An 18,202-nucleotide genomic window follows, 5' to 3' on the forward strand; every position below is an offset into this window, starting at 1 on the left:
CATGTACTTTCCCGTGAAACACAGATGCTTTCGCAGGCTTCTACAGGCCTTGTGTGTGCCTCCAGGATAAGGGCTGGGATGTCTGGTCCCAATACACATCCTGGGTGCCAGAGAGTCTAGGGTGGTGTGAATACTTGGGACCTCCGTGGTCCGTGATAGGTCCACGTATGGTGTGAGTGTTTTGTGAGCAGATCTCCCATTGGGTCCCCTCCGTTTTGGCGCAAAGGGAACTGTTGATAAGAGGGGGCTGGAAACACCACTACCATGTCGATCTCCTGAGTTCTCACGAACAAAGGAATACAGGAGCCAAGTATCCTGCAACCACGAGGCTGAACCGAGGAATCGCTGGTGACCCGCTGAAGGACTGCTCCTCTGCACTGCTGTCGCTTTGTGAAACCCTTTCTACCTCAGATCGAACGAGAAGGCCTGTACTGGTACTTCGACCCTTGGAATAGTGGGAACAACTATTCTCGGCATCTTCACCATCTCCTGCACGTAAGCCTTCGGAAGTGTCTCTGGGCCATCCAGCAGACTGACCAGCCTACCCAGGAGCCTTGCTCTGTAACCGCCGTCAGGTTGTGTTGTATTATGAGTCCTTGTCACTCTCACATGATTCGTACACTTGGCATTCCCAGGTCTGAAGTGAGTAGTGTACATTTGGCTGAAATACACACGGCCGCTCCGTTGCCCTGCTGTGGTAACAAACTGTGCGGGTTCACAGCGTTTGGAACGTCCTCAACTCAACTCCTGCTGCTGCGGAATCATCACGACACCCGAGACGTCCCCTGCTCGTATCTGAACCTGCCAGCACTGAAACTGACGCGGAGAAGCCTGAGTCTGCCTGCATCGGGGACCGGTGAGTAGCATCGCTAGGAACTGGTCGCCCTCCTGCAGTAGCCCATAGCTTTTCCCCGCTGTGTCTGATGGCACGCCTTTCCGTACTCGCACTCTGCTTCTGCCCACAGTGGAGGCTGCGCTTCAGACGCGGAGCTCTGTTCATCTTTATTTGTTCACCGAACTAAACTGCCTGATTCCCTCAAAGAGACTCCCCTTTTTGCCCATTGGCACCAGCGTGTGCAGGTACTTTTGAGCACAAGGCTCCACTCTTCGTAGGGCTTGGACTTCCTTTTAGTTAGGTGCCTCTGAAGGCGGACTGGGTCTAATTATTATTCGCACTGCCTGTTTTCCTCCCCATCTAGGCGGTCTACACATTTTGTGCGTCTAACTCGTTAGACTCGTTTGTATTTGTATATATATCGTATTGGTTTGGTATGTGTTGGTTTACTTGAGTTTTATTGTGATTTCTCGCTACGGTCAATGTTACAAAGGCCTTGTAATAAATGTGTATATATTTTTAATATAACACCCGCTTGGAGAAATTTGTAAGTGTCCTTGCTTTGTGTGCTCATTGCGGGCTTTCAGTCACCCTCACCCCTCTTGAGACCTAGGGCCTCATTACGACCCAGGCGGTAAGTTACCGCCTGGGCCGTGACTTTACCACCATGGCGTAAACTACGTTTACGCCATGGTGGTTGGCGGACTTACCGCCCCATTCCGACCTTGGCGGGGCGGTAAGTCCCCAATCCCCATTTACCCTTCCCCATTCCCATTTTTGCCCCATAGGGCATAATGGGAGTGGGGAAGGCGTTAATTACGCCACCGTAAATTACGGTGGCGTAATTAACTCCATGGTCCCTTAGCGCCATGGATTTTAACACCTGCTAAAAGCAGGTGTTAAAAGCGCCATGGCGCTAAGGGACCTCGTACTCAGGCGGTAAGGGTCGGCGCTGTTAACGCTGCCGTAAACCCCTTACCGCCTGGGTCGTAATGAGGCCCCTAGTCTTGACCGTCGCGATCGCTACCCTGATTGGTCTGGCTTGTCCAGAGGTTACCCTGTTCCAAGAAACTAGGCTGGCTTCTGTACCTCTGCCCCTCCAGGACAGAGTTCAGAAATCCATCTTAACAAATTGGTGTACAGCGGTGGGATACGACTGAAGGTATCCAGTGTTGCGCACGAGCGAAGGCATTTCAAGTTATTCCTACCAGGACACGTAGTGAATTGTCGTAGTATAACTTTTAAAAGGCCATAGTCCTATCTAACAGTATGGAAACAAATACTTTGTTAACTTTAAATGCTTCTAAATCCGAAACATTGAAAAACATGTGTGCGGAGAGAGGTGTCTCCTCTCAAGGCACCAAAATGGATATGATCCAAAGAATCGTGGCGTGGCAAGAAGCACAGCTTGACGCTATAACTTCTGAGGACAGTGCGGAAGGAGGTGGGGCTGCTCTCACTGGTAGAACCGACGGTTCTGCCGCTGCACTGGTCCACCGCGACCACGAGGAAAGGGAGGATGAGATGTCTAATGTTTCCTCTGCCAGTGTCGATGGGGAGGCCATGCTTGAATTCAAGAAGCAAGAGCTGCTGTTTAGGCAGAAGGAGCTTGAGTTAAATATGGCCAAACTACAGGAAGAGCTTGAGTTCAATAGGGTCAAGCTAAAAATCGAACAGGCAGAAAAACAGAAAGACATGGATCAACAGTTGGAGCTGGCCAAGCTTCAGGTTGCAAATGGATCCAAGGATCCTGGACATGGGTCTGGGGCCTCCTCTCATCCACGGTTTCCAAAAGATCTGCTCAGTGTGTATGAGGAAAAGAATGACATTATGGACTGGATGAATACATTTGAGTATGCATGCGAAGTTCAACAAGTTGACAATGCTGATAGGATTGCCTGGTTACTCAGCAGACTGCCCCATTCTGGCTGTAGTGCCATTATGGAAATGTCGAAGGCTGAGCGAGCGGATTTCGCAATGTTAAAGCAAACTCTCATTTTAAAGTTTGGAAAGACTCCTGCCCAATATTTAAAACGATTCCGAGAGTATAAGAAGAAAGAAGGTGGTACTTGGGTATCTTATGTAACCGAATCCTTAAAAAACTTGACTGGCTGGGTCGAAGGTTATAAGGTTTCTACCTTTGAAGGCATGGTAAGTCTTGTCATGCTGAGCATATTTTTGCATCTTCTTCCCCGGAGCTTAAGCAGCCTTTGGCCGATTCAAAGGAGATAGATCCTAAGAAGCTGGCCATTGCCGCAGATTTATGGGTGTCACATCGAGTGTCCCATAAGGACAAAACTCATCCAAGCATGAGGAAGGGAAAAAGTCCAAAGATAAGGAGGGTGGAGAATCTGATAAATCTTCTTCTCAAAAGGGCCACAAAAAGAAAAATAAGGGTAAGACACAAGAGAACCCACAGAGTAGTGGAGGTCAGCCTCCGAAACAGAACTCTGGTTACAATAAGCCTCCCTAGGTAAACAGACCCAATGGATCTTGTTTTGCTTGTGGAGTAACTGACCACGTGAAGGGGGATCCCCGGTATAAGGTTAAACCTTTGGGGGTCCACTCCGCTAATCTGGCCTTTTCCTCCTACGAGGAAGAAGAGATTACAGGAGCATCCTTCTCCTCAGACTCCTTCCCCAGCGGGATAGAAGCTGAGGTAGTTTTAGTTTCCCTGGGTTCCTGGGAGCCTAAAGTCGAAGAGGCATATGCTAGGATTCCAGATAATACCAAGCACTACTTTAAAGACAGTGTGCTGATCAATGGAGTGGATACTCCAGCTCTTAGGGATAGTGGGTGCAGTCGAACTGTAGTGGATTCTACCTTGGTAGACTCAGAGGAAGTTGCCAGAGCTACTCTGATGCCCACTAAGTTGGCTGACGGCCCGCCTCGCATGTTTCCAGTAATACCTGTAAATCTTACTTTAAATGGTACAGCAGTCAGGATTCCAGTGAGCATTCAGAGAAACGTCCCAGGAAAGGTCTTGTTAGGCAATGATCTCAGAGCTTTAGGGCTCGTAGGAGACACTGCCGACAGACCCTGCACATGGTCTCAAACACGGGCAGCATTGGCCAAGACCAATACGCTGCCCCAGCCGAAGGTGAAACCCAAGGCGAAAGGAGTAAGCAAGTCAAGACGAGGGAAAGAGAACATTCCCCCAAGCTCGCCTACCACTGCGGTGGAGGAAGTTGGTCAATTGCCCGGGCCTGACGAGGAGGTGGCGATGCCTGAAGTATTTGACCCCAACGACCATCCTGAACTAAAAGACTTGTTAGTAGAAGGTGGTCCTGACAGGGAAGAATTCAGTAAAGGCCAACCTGAGTGCCCATCTCTGGAAGGCCTAAGGAGACAGGCCTGCTCCCAGCTTGAGGGTGAACCTCCTGGGACGCATCAGATTTATTGGGAAGGTGGACTCCTGTATAGTGAGCCCACAGAGTCTACAGAAGGAGACCATAGGAGGTTGGTGGTTCCCCTTGCTGTAAGACCCTTCCTCCTGCAGCTGGTGCATGAAGTGCCCCTTGCTGGTCACCTTGGTATTAAGAGGACCAAGCAAAGGTTATCCATGCACTTCTACTGGCCCAAGATGAGGGTGCAAGTAGAAAGTCACTGCAGGAGTTGTGCCTCCTGCCAGTTATCTGGTAAGAGTGGCTCAACAATCCAAGCTCCATTGGTACCACTCCCAGTTGTGGGAATACCATTCAAAAGGGTAGGGATCGACATCTTTGGTCCCCTTGACCCGCAGACCTCCTCAGGCAATAGGTTTATCTTGGTGCTAGTCGACTATGCTACCAGGTATCCTGAGGCCATCCCATTGAAAACTGTAACTGCCAAGTCAGTTGCAAAAGCGTTATTTGGCATCTTTACTAGGGTTGGCTTCCCTAAAGAAGTTGTGTCTGACAGAAGCAGCAACTCTATGTCAAAGTATATGCAGGCTATGTGGAAAGAATGTGGGGTCACCTACAAGTTCTCTTCTGCATACCACCCCCAGACCAATTGTCTGGTGGAACGTTTCAACAGAACGTTAAAGAGCATGATTGGGGCTCTGGAAGATAGTCCTTCAGATAGCTCCTTTGAGGGTGTCCGAGTGGCCCCTCACCTGACTTCTAATTAGCAGGCTGAGGTGAAAAGTTTGCTTAGGCAGATTTCCCCCCTGTTTTCACAGTCGCCTGGTTTGACACCTTGTTGCAAACATAACATAGACACAGGAGACAGTGTACCTACCAAAAGTAGGGGATACAGGATGTCAGACAAAGTACGGTCTTACATTAAGATCATGGTCAACAAGATGTTATACCTTGGGGTGATTGAACCCTCTAGTAGTCCTTGGTCCAGCCCTGTGGTTTTGGTTCCAAAGGCAGGCACTTCTGAATTGAGGTTCTGCGTGGATTACAGGGCTCTGAATGTCACCAAGACAGATGCACACCCCTTGCCTCGAACAGATGAGCTGGTGGATACTTTGGGTGCCTCCAAGTACCTCAGCACGTTTGACCTCACTGCGGGCTATTGGCAAATAGCTTTAGCAGAACATGCTAAGGAGAAGACAGCGTTTTCTACTCCAGACGGCCTTTACCAGTTCAGGGTAATGCCGTTCGGGTTGAAGAATGCACCTGCCACTTTTCAGAGGCTTGTGAATAATGTGTTGAATGGATTGGACAAATTCTGTCTCGCATATCTGGATGATATAGCAGTTTTCAGTGCCACCTGGGAAGACCATGTGAAACACCTCGGGATTGTACTCCAGGCTCTTCAGAAAGCACACTTGACCATAAAGGCTAGTAAATGCCAGATTGGACAAGGCTCAGTGGTTTACCTTGGACATGAAGTAGGTGGAGGGAGGATACAGCCTCTTCCCAGTAAAGTACAAGCAGTACAAGACTGGCCTACCCCCACTACACAGACCCAAGTGAGAGCCTTCTTAGGACTCACAGGGTACTACCGCAATTTCATGGCAGACTATGGCACCATAACTGCCCCTCTGACTGCCCTCACTACTCCGAAGAAACCCAAGAAGTTAACTTGGACCGACGAGTGTGAGAAGGCCTTCAACGGCTTAAAAGAATCCTTGTGCCAGGCCCCTGTTCTCAGGGCCCCTGATTATCAAAGACCTTTTATTGTGCAGACGGACGCCTCTGACACTGGGATAGGAGCTGTACTATCGCAAGTAGATGAGAAGGGTAAGGAACACCCTATTGGTTTTATTAGTTGCCAGCTTAAGGACAGAGAGCTCAGATGGTCCACAGTGGAGAAAGAATGTTTCTCTGTTGTGTGGGCCCTACGGAAGCTGAGGCCCTACCTCTATGGGACCCACTTCACCGTGCAAACTGACCATAAGCCCTTAAAGTGGCTAATGAACATGAAGGGAGAGAATCCAAAGTTGCTTAGGTGGTCCATAAGTCTACAAGGCTTCGACTTCACTATTGAGCATAGGCCAGGTGTCCAACATAGCAATGCTGATGGGTTGTCCAGAATTTTTAACCGACCTGAACAAGAGACTCATCCAGGGGTGGATTAGTTCCCCCTGTCCATAGTCTGGGAGGGGCGAGTGTTAGGAAAGATTTCTTAATTGTGGGTAATTTTCCTTCCATGTGGCAACCCCTAAACTTTTTGCTGTTGTTTTCACCAGGATCTAGACTTTGCCAGAGAAGTGCAGCCTTCTTCCGCACTCCTCTGGGATTTCGCTCCATTCTTACGGGGAAACTGACATGCCCTTAAAACAGTCAGTACCGGGAAACATTGTTTTCCGTAGTTTCTTTATCATGTTGCAGCTTTCGCGCAACATGACACAAGAGGGCACTGCACGCTAAATTACTGCTCTCTTGGGTCTCTAGTCTTCTACAGGCCCTAGATACTCTCTTTGGATTGATAACGAACGGTGCAAGTGAATCACGGACGGGACCGGTGGCAGCGATCGTTTCTTTGTGTTTTTGAGCTCCTTTTGGCGTTTAGGCGCGTTTCTTGCGCTTAGCCCATATTGGTGGCCTGGCTCCCAAAATGGCCAGACCATGAGGCTCGTTGTCCTGTCCGCTGACCGTCTTGCCCCCTTCACCTTCCCCAGGTCGAGCCGACTCGGGGCCTTCCTTATTTGGGCATGTACTTTCCCGCGAAACACAGATGCTTTCGCAGGCTTCTACAGGCCTTGTGTGTGCCTCCAGGATGTGGGCTGGGATGTCTGGTCCCAATACACATCCTGGGTGCCAGAGAGTCTAGGGTGGTGTGAATGCCTGGGACCTCCGTGGTCCGTGATAGGTCCACGTATGGTGTGAGTGTTTTGTGACCAGATCTCCCATCTGGTCCCCTCTGTGTTGGCGCGAAGTGAACCGTGGATAAGAGGGGGCTGGAAACACCACTACCATGTCGATCTCCTGAGTTCTCACGAACAAAGGAATACAGGAGCCAAGTATCCTGCAACCACGAGGCTGAACCGAGGAATCGCTGGTGACCCGCTGAAGGACTGCTCCTCTGCACTGCTGTCGCTTTGTGAAACCCTTTCTACCTCGGATCGAACCAGAAGGCCTGTACTGGTACTTCGACCCTTGGAATAGTGGGAACAACTATTCTCGGCATCTTCACCATCTCCTGCACGTAAGCCTTCGGAAGTGTCTCTGGGCCATCCAGCAGACTGACCAGCCTACCCAGAAGCCTTGCTCTGTAACCGCCGTCAGGTTGTGTTGTATTACGAGTCCTTGTCACTCTCACACGATTCGTACACTTGGCATTCCCAGGTCTGAAGTGAGTAGTGTACATTTGGCTGAAATACACACGGCCGCTCCGTTGCCCTGATGTGGTAACAAACTGTGCGGGTTCACTGCGTTTGGGACGTCCTCAGCTCAACTTCTGCTGCTGCGGAATCTACACGACGCCGAGACGTCCCCTGCTCGTATCTGAACCTGCCAGCACGGAAACTGACGCAGAGAAGCCTGGGTCTGCCTGCATCGGGGACCAGTGAGTAGCATCGCTAGGAACTGGTCGCCCTCCTGCAGTAGCCTATAGCTTTTCCCCACTGTGTCTGACAGCACGCCTTTCCGTACTCGCGCTCTGCTTCTGCCCACAGTGGAGGCTGCGCTTGAGTCGCGGAGCTCTGTTCATCTTCATTTGTTCACCGAACTAAACTGCCTGATTCCCTCGAAGAGACTCCCCTTTTTGCCCGTTGGCACCAGCGTGTGCAGGTACTTTTGCGCACAAGGCTCCACTCTTCGTAGGGCTTGGACTTCCTTTTAGTTAGGTGCCTCTGAAGGCGGACTGGGTCTAATTATTATTCGCACTGCCTGTTTTCCTCCCCATCTAGGTGGTCTACAAATTTTGTGCGTCTAACTCGTTAGACTCGTTTGTATTTGCATATATATTGTATTGGTTTGGTACGTGTTGGTTTACTTGAGTTTTATTGTGATTTCTCGCTACGGTCAATGTTACAAAGGCCTTGTAATAAATGTGTATATATTTTTAATATAACACCTGCTTGGAGTAATTTGTAAGTGTCCTTGCTTTGTGTGCTCATTGCAGGCTTTCAGTCACCCTCACCCCTCTTGAGACCTAGTCTTGACCGCCGCGATCGCTACCCTGATTGGTCTGGCTTGTCCAGAGGTTACCCTGTTCCAAGAAACTAGGCTGGCCTTCTGAACCTCTGCCCCTCCAGGACAGAGTTCAGAAATCCATCTTAACAGGTGTCATATGGAAATCTAGCTTTCTTCCCCTGCCAGAGTAATTTTACTATGGCGTTCTTGGCCTCGGAGAAGAAGTATTGGGGAATCTCTATGGGTAGCATTTGAAAGGGATACAAGAACAGGGGGGGCAAACCATTTTGATGGCATTGAGACGTCCTAGCCAGGAGATCGTCAACTTACTCCATTTATAAAGGTCAGTATGGAATTGTCGGAGGAGAGGGGGGAAGTTAGCTTGATATAAATCCGCCAGATCTTTGGTGATCTGTATCCCCAAGTATCTCGACCTGGAGTGTTCGGTTTTGGGTCCAATTGAGGAGTACCTGATTTCATATACCTACACCGATCCCCGTAGGGGGAACAGAATAGATTTGGTTTTATTCACTTTAAACCCAGAGAGTAGGCCATATTCTTCTAGTAAATAGAGAGCCCGAGGAGTGGACGCCGTGGAATTAGTCATATGTAGAAGTATATCATCGGCATAGAGGGTCACCTTGTATTCCACCTCTCCCAGTCAGATTCCCTATACCTGGGGGTTGTCCCTCAGTATTTGTGCCAGGAGTTCAAGGGACAGTGCAAAAAGAATTGCGGAGAGGGGACATCCCTTGTGTGTACCGCATCCTAGTTTGAACCATCTGGATTATTCCCCATTGACACATACGGATGCTTTGGGGGATGTGTACATCGCCTGTATTCCCTTCCTGAATCTGGGGCCAATCCCCACCTTACCCAGGACTGCTCTCAGGAATCCCCACTCCACCCTATCAAAAGCTTTTTCTGCGTCGATTGAGAGAAGGACAGGGTCGTTGGTCATGCTCTGGGATGCGTGAATAAGGTGGAGGGTTTTGGGCATTGTGTCCGCCTCTTGTCTGCACAGTATAAATCCGACCGGGTCGGGGTGTATGAGTTGTAGCATTAGTGTCTCCAGTCTAGCGGCCAGAACCCTCGTGTATATTTTTGCGTCAAGGTTGAGTAGGGAGATAGGACGGTAGGATCCACATTTTCTGGGGTCTCTGCCATCTTTGGGAATTACCGTGATCAGGGCATGGGTGAAGGAGTCTGGGGCTTTCCCTGTTTCGAATATTTCATTAAAGAGGTCTGTAAAGAATGGTGTTAGCTGTGTACTGAAGGATTCATGGAATCCTGCCGTGTACCCATCTTCTCCCGGGGATTTACCTAATGTTAGCCTCTTTATTGCATCTTGAATCTCTTGCTCGGATATGGGGGATTCTAAGAGGTCTGAGTCCTGGCCTGATATCCTGGGCATCTCAATTGAAGACAGGTACGTTTCGGTACCAGGTTGACCAGGGTTTATCTCTGAGGTGTATAAGGTTTCGTAGAAGGAGGCAAAGCATTCGGGGATGGTAGGGGTTGTATCAGGCCGGACCGCGTTGTCATCAGTTATTTCTAATACCTTCTGTGCCGCTCTTTGTTCCCTTAGCCTTGAAGCAAGTAGTGCGTCAGCTTTGTCCCCTTTCTCATAACATTTCTGTCTCAGGAGTCGAAGCTTGCGCACTATCTGCTCGTGTTCTAATAGTCCCAGTTCCTCTCTTTTTCTTTTTGCTTCGTTAATTTTGACGGGATCGTTTACCTCGTCCCTCATGCTTTCCCCCTCCACCTGACAGATTTCAGTTCTGAGCATGTGTTAAAAAATGTTTCTTTCTCTCTTCTTGCAAGACCCTTCCTTTATTAAAATACCCCTCCAAGTGGCTTTTCCTGCCTCCCAGACCATTTGCTTGGATACCTCTCCGGTGTTATTTAGTTTCAAATATTCGTTTATCTCAGTCTCCAATGTTGTCTTGAAGACAGGGTCTTTCCAGAGACTTTCGTTACATCTCCATTTCCCTCCCATTGCCAGTAGATCCTCCCACCGAATGTCTGCTATCACCATATCGTGATCTGACCACGTAACTGGGGTGATCTCTGAGTGAGTTCTGATGTCAGAGAGGTCTTTGGACAAATATATATATAATCGATTTGGGTGAACGTGTTGTGTGGATTTGAGTAAAAAGTGTAACCTTGTTCATTCGGGTGCATGTCTCTCCACGCATCTACCATTCCTTATGTGTCCATCATGCCCATGAATTCCATGCGGTCACCCCGGATTTGGCCTCTCGCATCAGGGTTACCAGGCTTCCAATCTTTAGTTGGATCTCCCTATTGATTAAAGTCCCCTCCCATGATGATATGACCGGAGGCCTCTAGCATCAGTTTAGGGATCGTTTTTGACAGAAATCTAGCCTGACCAACGTTTGGGGAGTAAAGAGTGGCAATCGTGACCTTCACCTTAGCAATACTCCCCGTCACCAATAGAGCCCTCCCTTCCATGTCGGACCAGGTCTTGGTTATTTCAAATTCTATACCTTTTCTGATGAGAATCCCCACTCCCCCTTTCCTCAGTGGCCCAGATCCCCAGAACTCCATCCCCGTACATTTACCCAATATTGGCCTTTCTTCCCCTTTAGCGTATTTTGTCTCTTGTAACAGGAGAATGTCAATCTTGGCCCTATGAAATTCTCTGGATACCAGCGATCCCTTAGTTGGTGAGTTGAGGCCTTTTACGTTGAGTGTCCCTATTCTTAGTGTGTCTCTTCCCATTACTTCAGTAGTCAGTGCCATTAGGTATTCTCGTGGGAAGGTAGCTTATCCTTCATGACCAGTGTTTTGTTTGTTCATTAAGTTTCCCACTATGTCAAGTGTTTCGGACCATTATAGGTGCTGCTTCAACCCTATTCCCTTGTTTGCCCTCCCTCCCTCCCCCTCCCCTTCTTCACCCAGTTGGTGGCGTCTGATCGAGCCCAGTTGACAGCACCAGTCTTGCATCGAACCGCATGTGGGGGCCGTTACTTCACGCCCCTTGACCAAGTTTGATACCTCACTCTAAATTGAGCCCCCATTGTGTCCCCCCCCCAAGTTTCATGTTCTGGCCGTACTGTTGTCACAGAAGTGTCCTTTTATTCAAGTCACAATCTGCATAGTAGAATAGGTTTAGTCTTACCACATTCAGGAATTAATAGATCTCCGCCTCCGGGGAGACGTTACCTCTCCGGAACTTTCTCAAGCCTTTCACCCGCTTTCTCCTGGGGCCCTGGATGCGCCATCCTTGGTCTTTCCATCTCGGCTCTTCACGATTGTCCTCTTCTTCCCTTGGTCCAATTAATACAGAGATGCATGCCTTGATTTCTTTTTCGGACCGCACTCGCACTTTGTTTCCTTAATATTCAAAGGAAAGAGAGAAGGGTCGCCCCATCTGTATCGAACACTCCTTTCCTTCAGCCATTTGGTTAGTGGACCACAGATACACCTAAGGACCAGTGTCAAAGAGGATAGATCTTGGTATATCGTTATTTGGGCACCTCCAAGAGTGATCGCCTCGCTGCCTCTAGCCTTTTCATGTACTCTGGCCTTGTCTTGAAAGCAACGGAATCGGGCAAGAACCGATCTCGGCCCACCCGGGGGACCCCCAGCTCTATGGATTTGTTCCATTTTAGGTTCATCTATTGCGTCATCTGCCACTAAGAGCTTGATGATGTTGTGAAGCATTTTCTTGAGATCACTTTTGGTTTCTCCTTCTCGTTCCGTTATCCCGAAAATGCGGAGATTGTTACGCCTTTCCCTGTTTTCCAAGTCATCCATCTTGAGCTTGAAGTCCTCTTCTCATTGTTCCAATTCAGTTATACTCCGCTCAAGCTGTGCTTCAAGGGTGTCTATGAATGCTTGGTTGTTCTCCACTCCGTCAAGCCTTTCTTCCATGTTGTCTAGCCTTTGTGTGATCTTGTCAATTGTACCTCCGTTGTTGGCCTTGTTTTCACCCAGTAAGATTGCAATGTCCCCTTTCTTGGCTGCCGAGTCGCTTTTTGTGGTATCCATTGTTGCCATATTGGAGTTGTCGGGCCAAGTAGTTGTGGGGATGTAGGCAAAGGAGACTAATTTTTGTCTCACGTTCGTGTGATCTTGGGAGATGCATTGGCAATGTGGTCTCATAGGGGGTGGATTGGTCCAACTTTTTGCTGGTGGTCGTGGAAGGATGTCGCTGGGCCCCCCAAACACTGAGAGGTGGAGTACCTCACTTAGCCCCTTTCAGAGGTTTACCAGTGTTGCTGTTAGTGGGAGGTTTCGTTGTATATATAAATGCACTGCGACCGGGGAGGCTCAGTGGTGTCTTCTCGATATGTGGTTTGGCGCTCAGTTTTCCCACATAGCCCTTTCTCCTTCATCCATATGCGTGGGGTGGTGAATTAGCCGCTAGACAGTGAGGCTGCGCTGCTTTGAGCGTATGGGAGGGTGGTGTCCTCAGAATTATTCCAGGAATATTCTGCGGTGTTGGGGCTATTACCGGGTCCTTCTTTGTTTGGGGGCGCACTTGACTTCAGTTTGTTTTCCACTTAGGGAGAGGGGAAGAGTAGTGGTGCCTTTAGTCTCCAGGGTATGCCCTTCGTCTTGCGGCATCCGTAGAAGCGCACCAGATAGGGGCGCTGTGAGCGTTTCTCCCACTGCGAGGGTGTATGTAGCCTGTTGTTCCACAGTGGCTTGGTTTGGCTAGGTTCTTATTGAGTCCCATGGGGAAGTGCCATTAGTGACCACAGGTCTTCCCACCCTTTGTGGTGTCAGAGTAAGGGTAGCTATTTTGTGCTGCAATGTCCTTTCTGTCTGAAAGTTTCTTCTTGGGCAAAGACTTTATTCAAAAGTGTTGAGCTCTGGGCTCCATATCGGCCCCTATTCCACTCCCTGCTCGCCTGGATGCGGCTGAACAATTAACCTGAGGTCCTACCCTCTTATGAGGCATTGAATGGGTTAAGATTGCAAAGAACTTTGCTGAGCTTCTTAGGGTAGCGTAGTGGTGCTTGGGGCCCTCGGGAGCGGGCCATATGGTGTTTTATGGAGTCACAGCGACACAGGGTTGTGGGGGGGCCTCTGCGTGACTGCCCGCTGCCTGTGTTCTCAGCAGGTCGCGTGTCCGCGAGGGTTCTCAGCATTCTTTAGGGGGAGGCGCTTTGGGTCGCCGGAGCCGTGGAGAGAACCGATGCACGTCCAAGGACGCTGGGGACGGCTCATGGGCCCCCACCTCTGCTGTACCTCGGGGAGGGAGTCCTCCAGCAGCCCCCACCACCTGGCTCAGGTCAGGGCCTTGCACCACTCCCTCAAGGACAGTGAGGGAGAGCGGTTAACGGGCGAGCCTCACCCCACAGAATTAGACCAGCGCAGATACAAAGTGGTGCGGGCCACCTGAGACAGCGGTCCGGGCGCTTCCCAATCGAGAACACCCACCTTCACAAGCCGTCTCTTCACTGCTCAGGACCGTGGTCGTATAGTATTCCTGCAGGCTCCGTTTGCAGATCCGTGGAACGGCCTTTCGCCGCAGTGAAGTCCTACAGCACACGTGTGCCAGATTGGTTTCGTTTTCAACTTCGTGGGTTCAGTGGGCCATAGTTTCAAATGTTAATTTTGGGGGGATCCCCGCTCCGATTTTCGCCGAGATTTCTCCCAGTGCTGCGGGAAGTATTCCCACTGCGGCTACACGCTTTTCTCCTGCGGGGGTGTCCAAAAAGTGGGGGCTCAATCCGCTTCTTGGGGCTGCAGCTGCGGAGCTCATGCAGAGAGCATGGATGTCTCTGCGCCCCCTGGTGGTCAGTCCATTTTGTGTTTTTTAATATGTTTTTACCGCGATGTTCACAGACTATGAGTGCAGTTCGCGATCCAATATGGTATCCGTTTCAAACGTTGATGTCCGTGAATGTTATGCGACGTCCTGATTGGCTCAGAGGCGTAGGTGGAAAACTGGTCTGCGGACTCACTTGTGGATCCAGTGACGGCGGACTGGTTTTTGCCCTACGTTTGACCATTTAAAAAATATCTACTGGATGGATTCACACCAAATTTGCAAAAGCATGCTTTCGGGACCAAGCTGGCACTCATCGCGCAAGTGTTGTGGAAATCCGTCCAGCGGTTTGGGCTGCAGGTGTGAGAAAATGTTTTTTGCAATTATATCTATAAGGATTTCAAATGTTTTGGGATCCCCCATAACTTTTCCTCCCTTGATGAAACTGCACCAAACTTCACAAAACCATTCAGAGGTGGCCATACACTTTTTCTGCAAGGTTTGGCCAGGATTCGTCAAACTGCACCAAAGGTATAAGCTGTCCAATAACTGCTCTTCCAATGGGTTGAGCAACTTAACTATAACCATACCTACAGGGCCGCTACCGCAGGCCCAGTAATACTGAGTTGGTTAGACTCAGTGCCGCCTCAGTAGGACGTGTATGGCGTGCCGTGTCTTCAAGGAGATGCCAGCTTCTGTTGGGTCTGGTTAGTACGTGATTTCTGGTAATCTCTAACTGGAATAAAGACGCACATGTCATATGTCTGCTCTGCCTCAAGGTCACTTTACTGCACCATGGTGCTGGGTAACCAGGGAGTTATTGATTTCTTGAAATAAGAAACTGCCTCAAATAGTGTGACGGGATGTGGTGACTCCAACGTTGTCCTTCTAGTTGATTACTTGGAATGAGAACCACCCTCATGAGCACTCTTGCAGCAGACATGCACCCCAATGCTTATTTGTATGTACTCTTTCTCTGAATGGAAGTTGGGATTCAGTGGCCCATCTCGGAAGAAGACATGCAGTTCATCCATTTCAACTTGTTTCCAATCGCCCACATCTAGACCATCCTCTTGAGGGTACACAAACAAGGCAACTGCAACTCTGCCAATCTGGTGCCAAAAAAGGCAGGTCAATAGGACTTTCTATCGCAAAGTAGTACGATTACAGAAATCACGTGCATGCGCAGATCTGGGAAAAGCCCGAAAGACACATTCTTGACGCGTTGTTCCACTTCCAACAGACCGGGGAACTGATTCCTGCATGGCGTGGGAGGCGGAGCAGAAAATCCGCTCTGTGCACTAATCCCCTCTAGACAGAGAATCCACACTCTTGTCCTCTAGGGTGGGGAGGCACGGATCCTTGCAGATCCTGACCACTCTTTTGCGGGGAACGATTGAGGTCCCATTCTTAACACCCCTTCAAGCAGTGAATGACGACTATCTGGCGGAAAGAGCCTGCTCTATGGAAAGGGGTACGGTCTTTTTAAGATTTTTTATCTGTCGGCATTAAAATAATGCCATTAGTAATAACCCTATCTAATATTTCAAGAAAATTATAAGGATCCGCCAATGAAATATCTTCATCTGACCTTTGATGGAGGCTGCAAGAATTTACCCGAAGCGGGGCTATTCCACAGTTTATATCAGGGGTCCCTAAATCCATTCTGCAAAAGATAAATCCACTTCATATTTTCAGGATATTCACACAAAATATATTTGAATACTGTGAACCTAAATAATAGTTATTTATGTAGTCCGTGTTATCCTGAAAACCTGGCTTGGCTGTGTCTCTCCAGGACCGGACTTGGAAACCAATAATATAAGTCTTTACAGTGTTAACAAAAGGTGTGCCTACGACATTCATTTCAATTCTTTCTTCCTGAGCCCAGTCGGAGGTCGCACCTTCCTTCTATTTTTGTATAGCTAAACAGAATCTAATGTCGACCAATAATCAGGGGTCTGCGACATTTGGCTCGACAGATGTTTTGGACTACAAATCCCATCAGCCCTAGCCAGCATAGTCAGTTGTGAGAGATCGTGAGAGCTGTAGTCCAAAACATCTGGGGGGCCACAGGTTGCAGACCCCTGATTCAAATGGTTACCAAGAGTAACTAAATCTCTTTCAAATTAATTTTATCTAGGAAAACAAGACAACAGTAAAATGTAAAGACTGAAGACATTTTCTAGCAGTTCATTGGCCACAAATTAGTGTAATAGACAAATTAATGGAGCTATATGTTGGCAACAAAATACATCTGTTATCAGCCCAATGGTACCGCTCTGATGGTAAAAATGCACTTTGTACTTGTTATGTCATAGTTCCATAGTTTCAAGTTCCCCTTTTTGATTATGAAACCCAGAAAGCCATGTATTGTTGTCTACAAAACAACTCACCGTGACAAATGTTGTATATGTTATGCTACGTTACTCTGCTTTTGTACTGCGCAAAATCATATGACATGGAGAATCCTGTGGCATTATATATTTTTTGTTTTGGCTTTCAGTGGCACCTCTGCAATGCTATTTATCGGGATGTGGGCTTGATGGTGATGCCTTGGCAGAGGGACATACACATTCAAATGAGCAGACTCCCTCCTTTTGTATGTTTTCCCTGTTTTCAGCCACTTGAATTTTCCAATACCCACTGGCTCTTAAATAATATCCCTTTCCCAAATCATAATGATTAAATAATGTGTAATGCATTTCAAACTGGCCTGCTAATTGTAGGAGGGAAAACTGAACATTATTTGCACAGCTGGAAGGAATGACAGAGAGTGCTACAAGGAGACTACATCACTGCCAACCGATCACGCCAGAAACTTTACTAGGCATTTAGCAAATTAAAATGATATATCATATGTTCAATAAAAAACATGTGGGTTATAATCATTAACCAAATGTACACTGTACTGGAAGGCTTGAATGAGCCCTGGTTTCATTCATTGCAGTTTCATTTAAACAAACAAACTCTAAAGTCGTTTTTCTTATCATCACATCTGCACCAATCTGTACAAACTGGCCATTTTTACTTATGATTTATTTTGGCAAATAAAACCCACTTCTCAGTAGGTAAGATTTAACCACTGTACACCCGAATGAAAGCTATATTTGAATGTCTATGTTGTTAAAATGTGACAGACCGCAAGATAAATGGGGCGCAGGGATGTGGGCGGATCTACTGGAGATGATCCACGGTGTGTCAAACGGGAAATCATATCGTGCCTCCTATACTGTATGAATATATGTATATTGGCCTACGCCAGCCGTTTTACGAAGAAATCCACGTTGCAAGGTCTTGACCTCAGATCTGAGTAAGCCGCCATTTTAGGTGTATCCGCCATTTTAGATTCTCTCTCTAAATTCACCTTGTGGTCCAAAATGGTGGACAGTGTTATTCCGAATGTAACTTGGCCGTCTTAACCTCTGTGTACAAGCTAATATGTAACTTGCCCGCAGGCCACATGTTAGGGTCATGAACTGAGACCTTGTCCTTCGTTGACCTGTGTGTAGAGGATTACCTGCGCCAACGAAGCTAATCCGCGAGTATATGTTAAACACAATGGCCCTCATTACGACCCTGGCGGAAAGTAACCGACATGACCGCCATAGCGTAAATAGCGTTTCCGCCATTGCACGATGGGGTAAAGTGCGGCTAATTCCGACCCATCGGGCACGAGCATTACGCCATGGCGGAAGTGCAAAGTCCGCGATGGCGGAAATGACCCTAAAACGCCCCTTACCGCCGTCGTACGTCGCCCTAGGTGCAATTCCGCCACCCATCTTAGCGGTCACCGTAATGAGCGGTCAGCGCAAATTACGGTCACCGTAAATATACGGAAACGGAAGTAAAACCATGGGGCCGGAACGGGAAACAGCACGCCGTACACCTATAAAATCAGAATCCCAACACAACCATCAAAAACCGACCCTGAGACACATCCCAACCCGTTAGCCACCCCAGTGAAAGAAATAAAAATGGGAAAAGTTGCTAAAAAAGCGTGCGATCGCAAGCGGCAGGTCCACTTCTCCCATGAGGAACTCACCGTGCTCACAGAGGCCCTCCAGGAGAATGCTGCCGTCGTCTTCTCGACGCAAATGACCAGGACGG

The sequence above is a fragment of the Ambystoma mexicanum genome, chromosome 14 (assembly GCF_040938575.1).
Source record: "Ambystoma mexicanum isolate Mex_15411 chromosome 14, UKY_AmexF1_1, whole genome shotgun sequence".
Classification (NCBI taxonomy): Eukaryota; Metazoa; Chordata; class Amphibia; order Caudata; family Ambystomatidae; genus Ambystoma; species Ambystoma mexicanum.